The following is a 6456-nucleotide window of genomic DNA, read 5'->3' on the forward strand; positions in this document are numbered from 1 at the left end:
ACAACATTGGCCTTGCCTGGATGATACAGGATCTCGATGTCGTAATCCTTTACTAATTCCAACCATCTTCTCTGCCTCATATTAAGTTCCTTCTGCGTGAACAGGTACTTAAGACTTTTGTGATCAGTGAATACTTGAATTTTTTCTCCATACAAATAATGTCGCCACGTTTTTAGTGCAAACACCACTGCTGCTAACTCGAGGTCATGAGTAGGATAATTCCTTTCATATTCCTTCAGTTGTCTGGAAGCATAAGCTATCACTTTACCCTTCTGCATGAGCACGCATCCAAGACCTTTTCCCGATGCGTCGCTGTACACCACAAGATTTCCTGATCCATCAGGGACTGTGAGGACTGGAGCTGTCACTAACCTCTCCTTGAGTTCCTGGAAGCTCTGCTCACAGGCTGATGTCCACAAAAAAGGCTTGCCTTTCTTAGTTAACTGAGTTAATGCTGAAGATATCTTGGAGAAATCCTGGACGAACCTTCTGTAGTAACCAGCTAGTCCCAGAAAACTCCGTACCTCAGTGACTGTGGTCGGTCTTGGCCACTTCATCACTGCCTCAATTTTAGCTGGGTCTACTGTGATTCCTCTACTAGACACCACATGACCCAAAAACGCTACCTCAGACAGCCAAAATTCACACTTGGAAAACTTAGCGTACAGTCGCTGTGTTCTTAGTATGGTCAGAACTTTTCTCAAATGCCCTTCGTGCTCTGCTTCTGACTTGGAGTACACCAGGATATCATCAATAAACACTATAACAAAAGTGTCTAAGAATTCTTTAAACACTCTGTTCATTAATTCCATGAAGACGGCTGGTGCATTGGTAAGTCCAAAGGACATGACGAGAAATTCATAATGTCCATAGCGACTTCTAAAAGCTGTTTTGGGAATATCTTCTTCTCTTATTCTCAATTGATGATATCCTGACCTCAAGTCAATTTTAGAGAATACCGATGCTCCCTGCAGCTGGTCAAACAAATCGTCGATCCTCGGGAGGGGGTACTTATTCTTTATGGTGACCTTATTCAATTCTCTGTAATCTATACACAGGCGCAGGGATCCATCTTTCTTCTTGACAAACAGGACAGGGGCTCCCCAGGGCGACACACTGGGTCGTATGAAACCCTTATCCAATAGGTCCTGTAACTGTTCCTTCAATTCCCTGAGTTCTGCAGGTGCCATTCTGTAGGGTGCCTTGGAGATCGGCGCAGTTCCTGGTTCTAAGTCGATCCCGAAGTCAACTTCCCTAACAGGGGGCAAACTTGGCAAATCCTCAGGAAAAACATCAACAAATTCCCTGACAATGTGCACTGACGAGACTGCCTGTTCAACACTGCTATCTAGAGTCACACTAGCTAAAAATGCACTTGCACCACCGCGGATCATCTTTCTAGCCTTAAGTGCAGTTACGACACTTGGGGTTCTTTTGGAAGTGGCTCCCTTATATGAAAAACTATCCCCTGACGGGAGTCTGAAAGTAACTATTCGAGTTTCACAATCAATAAGAGCACGATTCTCGCCTAGCCAATCCATACCCAAAATGATGTCATAGTCTTGCATGCTTAAAACTATAAAGGTAGCTTCTAAGACTCGTCCCGACACTGTCACATTACCTCTTTTAACTCTATGTGTAGCCATTAATAACTCGTGAGCAGGGGTGGACACTGATAGAATGGTCTCCAAGGGTTCTTTTTCTAGGTGTGCTAGGTCAACGAATTCCTCGGACACAAATGAGTGTGTAGAACCCGAATCAAATAGTACAAAAGCTAAGTGACCAAAGACTGGTAGCGTACCTGTAACAACCGCGTCGGGTGCATCGGCCTGTCTGCCTGTAGTTGCATGGGCTACAGCTCGCCCCTGCTGCTGTTGGGCACCCCGACCCCTTTGATTCTTAGCTACAGGTCGATTGGTGACATCATCTCTCCGTTGAGAGCAATTTGCTGCATAGTGTCCCATCTGGCCACAATTATAGCATACATTAGTCCCCAGGCGACACTCTCCCTGGTGAGTACGTTGACACTTAGGACATTGATTCCTGTTCTGTGCTGGGGTTCTTCCGCGATTGGCAGTGCCACCACGGGGTGGTCTGTTAGTCCTGGGATGATTTCGATTTATCTGTTTTCCCTGGACTGCGATCTGGGAGTTTTGGGTTGACCCTGCTTGTAATCTGTCAGTGCGAGGTGCATCTATGAGGGTAGCCATCTTAAGAGCTGCTGTATAGTCTGAGGATGCCTGAGATGCCACATAACCTCTAATGTTCTCCCTTAGGCCGGCGATAAAACGTTCAGCCTTAAGCTCTTCAGTACTGACATATATAGGAGAGAATCTAGACAATCTATTAAACTCCTGATCATAATCCTCCACNCCACAAGATTTCCTGATCCATCAGGGACTGTGAGGACTGGAGCTGTCACTAACCTCTCCTTGAGTTCTTGGAAGCTCTGCTCACAGGCTGATGTCCACAAAAAAGGCTTGCCTTTCTTAGTTAACTGAGTTAATGCTGAAGATATCTTGGAGAAATCCTGGACGAACCTTCTGTAGTAACCAGCTAGTCCCAGAAAACTCCGTACCTCAGTGACTGTGGTCGGTCTTGGCCACTTCATCACTGCCTCAATTTTAGCTGGGTCTACTGTGATTCCTCTACTCGACACCACATGACCCAAAAACGCTACCTCAGACAGCCAAAATTCACACTTGGAAAACTTAGCGTACAGTCGCTGTGTTCTTAGTATGGTCAGAACTTTTCTCAAATGCTCTTCGTGCTCTGCCTCTGATTTGGAGTACACCAGGATATCATCAATAAACACTATAACAAAAGTGTCTAAAAATTCTTTAAACACTCTGTTCATTAATTCCATGAAGACGGCTGGTGCATTGGTAAGTCCAAAGGACATGACGAGAAATTCATAATGTCCATAGCGACTTCTAAAAGCTGTTTTGGGAATATCTTCTTCTCTTATTCTCAATTGANCTATTTTGCCACCTTCGAAGGAAGGCGGTTTTTGCCTCTGAAAATCCTTAAGATAACGAGCCTCTATGGTCATAGTTCCAGAGTCCCTGTTTCCCAGCAATGCTGTCTGTTGCATTGCTGCCTGTTGCGTGGCTGTCTGTTGCATTGCTGTCTGTTGTAATGTTGTCTGTTGCAGCGTTGCCTGTTGAATGGCCTGTTGCATCATGGCCTGGTTAATGACCAGTGTTTGCATCATCTGAGCCATTTGAGCCTGGTTTTCCATAGAGGTTAACATAAAAGACTGTACTACATCTGTAGTGAGGATAGTAGTTGGTTGTCTAGGTGGAACCTCCACGTTATCGGTGGGCACTGATGGGACCGCATCAGGAGGAGGAGCAGTAGAGTCTGCGTCCGGTAAGTCTTGAGTCACTGCTCTCCTCTGACTCATTCTTGACCTTGGTGCCCGTGGTATAGGACATTCAAACCATTCAGGCATTTCTTCAACCTCCTCTTGAGGTTCAGGTACAGGTTGTTCCGCCTCAGGAGACGGGACATCAGTGTTCTGAGCGACTCTTCTTCTTCCCCTTCTANAGAAATTCATAATGTCCATAGCGACTTCTAAAAGCTGTTTTGGGAATATCTTCTTCTCTTATTCTCATTTGATGATATCCTGACCTCAAGTCAATTTTAGAGAATACCGTTGCTCCCTGCAGTTGGTCAAACAAATCGTCGATCCTCGGGAGGGGGTACTTATTCTTTATGGTGACCTTATTCAATTCTCTGTAATCTATACACAGGCGCAGGGATCCATCTTTCTTCTTGACAAACAGAACAGGGGCTCCCCAGGGCGACACNGGTCAGAACTTTTCTCAAATGCCCTTCGTGCTCTGCTTCTGACTTGGAGTACACCAGGATATCATCAATAAACACTATAACAAAAGTGTCTAAGAATTCTTTAAACACTCTGTTCATTAATTCCATGAAGACGGCTGGTGCATTGGTAAGTCCAAAGGACATGACGAGAAATTCATAATGTCCATAGCGACTTCTAAAAGCTGTTTTGGGAATATCTTCTTCTCTTATTCTCAATTGATGGTATCCTGACCTCAAGTCAATTTTAGAGAATACCGATGCTCCCTGCAGCTGGTCAAACAAGTCGTCGATCCTCGGAAGGGGGTACTTATTCTTTATGGTGACCTTATTCAAATCTCTGTAATCTATACACAGGCGCAGGGATCCATCCTTTTTCTTGACAAACAGGACAGGGGCTCCCCAGGGCGACACACTGGGTCGTATGAAACCCTTATCCAATAGGTCCTGTAACTGTTCCTTCAATTCCCTGAGTTCTGCAGGTGCCATTCTGTAGGGTGCCTTGGAGATCGGCGCAGTTCCTGGTTCTAGGTCGATCCCGAAGTCAACTTCCCTAACAGGGGGCAAACTTGACAAATCCTCAGGAAAAACATCAACAAATTCCCTGACAATGTGCACTGACGAGACTGCCTGTTCAACACTGCTATCTAGGGTCACACTAGCTAAAAATGCACTTGCACCACCGCNGCATTTCTTCAACCTCCTCTTGAGGTTCAGGTACAGGTTGTTCCGCCTCAGGAGACGGGACATCAGTGTTCTGAGCGACTCTTCTTCTTCCCCTTCTAGGTCCAGGCCCGAGATAGGTTCCACTTCTCTTAGGTGCCATTTAGCTACCACAATGAAAACTTTGTGGTTACATTACATACAGGGTTCATCCTCTAGGAAATGCGTTGTAAAACACAAGAGAACAGTCATGAAAAAGAAAACTCTCTACTTCATATCTTATCTCTTAATTTCGCAATTCAGATTCGTGAGACTGTCTGGTCACGAGCAGCACGTGATTGATGGGCGCGTCACAGAGGATACGACTCTCTAACCTAAGTGTCTACAGGACCTATGTCCTGGTGCTCTGATACCAAATTTGTCACGACCCGAAAAAAAAACATAATCCTTAAGCCGTGACTAACATTGTATGACATGTAATGTATAAACGAGAAATTCAAGGAAGTCATTTGTTTCATAGAAAAACGTATCTTTATTAAAAGGACATAAGTGCCCAGGTAAAAACAAGAGAAGAAACATTAAGGTCAAAGTGAGCTATTCAATATACTAGACTGACGCCCCGGGACACGCTTCCTCTGTGACAACCCACATCGATCGACGCGCCCTCTCTTGACTCGACGCCTCACGTACCTGAAAAAAAATAAAGGTATAACAGGAATGAGTATAAAAATTATACTCAGTAAGCCACCTACTTGTAGGCTCTTATCGCACCCTAAACTTAGCAGACGATCACGGACTTTCCTTTGGCTCTAGAACAACTGAATCTGGCCTTACCTCATTAGGGCTTACTCTCTTGGAACTTATCCCTTTGGACTTCTTTGGTTCTTAGACCTTTTATTTAAACCCATAGAGTTCCATTTATGCTAACCTGTGTTGGACTGGTGCCATACGAGTGGCTACCTCGGCATGGGTATGAGATTATCTGGGGTCTTGCCTAGGAAGTGAGCTGCAACCCCCTAGACCCATGATAATCCCCCTGTATTTGGGAGGGCTACCTCCCCTATTCCATCCAGCTAACGGTCAATTACGACGTGGGTATCCCGTTTCCCATACTAAACGGCTATCGAGCAGTCGAGTCCTGATCAGGAACCCGCTGGTCCCCCACGAAGCTATATCACCATCCACGCACAAGTAGCCTAAGGGTACTCTAAGGATGTTTCATGTGCCGTGATGGTCTGTTAAACTAATAGGGAAAGATTAAGTCTATCCCTTGATGGCTTGTCGCTCTAACCGTAGTCTACTAGTCTTATTCATAAAGGTGGCCATGAAGATAACCGAGTACGTACATAACTATTATCCAAAAAAAAACCTCAAACACATTTCATGCAAAGTAATCATACAAGCTCGACGGGGTGATAACATCCATCAACTCCCGGAGCACAGAGTTCGCAATTTTCCCATCCTCCATTCAGCAAAAAGATATACATATGCATGAAATAAAATGGGAACTAAAAGCATATAAGCAGTATCCAAGTAACGCTCATTACAAATCACAGCATACATCTTACTTTCAATAATCTATTCCTCCAAGAACATTACGGAAAGCTACAACCTAAGGTAACTCAAACTAGCATGCATGCATCCCAAGCGGTTCCTACAAGTATTACTTCCTAAATTCCGTGTGGCGACTTACTTGGATGCTACGTGCCCTTACGCAACGTTTCCACACACTTGGCGTATCGAGAGGGGGTGATTTTTCCTCAATAAGGTCCTATTTCATACAAACAAATGGAGTTAGGATATGAATCAGGGGGAAACTAGGGAAAACAGAAGTCGTTCGGGCCAAAAATCAGCTTACACGCGCCTCCACGCGCCAGTCACACGCCGGGGAGCAGCCACTCGCAGATCCCACGCGCGAGTGTCACGCGCCCAGAGATTTCTGCAGTCGCGGGTCGCGGGTCGCGG

At 45.2% G+C, this 6456-nt stretch overlaps 1 long non-coding RNA gene across 1 annotated transcript; it reads right to left on the reverse strand.

Annotated features, from left to right (window-relative positions):
• Positions 1 to 5046: 5046 nt before the first annotated feature.
• On the reverse strand, positions 5047 to 6450 carry LOC111439692. Its single transcript, XR_002709848.1, has 3 exons — positions 6350 to 6450; positions 6185 to 6262; positions 5047 to 5181 (listed from the first exon to the last, which is right to left on the reverse strand). It is a non-coding gene; the product is annotated as an uncharacterized LOC111439692 (long non-coding RNA).
• Positions 6451 to 6456: the final 6 nt, after the last annotated feature.

The sequence above is a fragment of the Cucurbita moschata genome, unplaced genomic scaffold, assembly GCF_002738365.1.
Source record: "Cucurbita moschata cultivar Rifu unplaced genomic scaffold, Cmos_1.0 Cmo_Scf00102, whole genome shotgun sequence".
Classification (NCBI taxonomy): domain Eukaryota; kingdom Viridiplantae; phylum Streptophyta; class Magnoliopsida; order Cucurbitales; family Cucurbitaceae; genus Cucurbita; species Cucurbita moschata.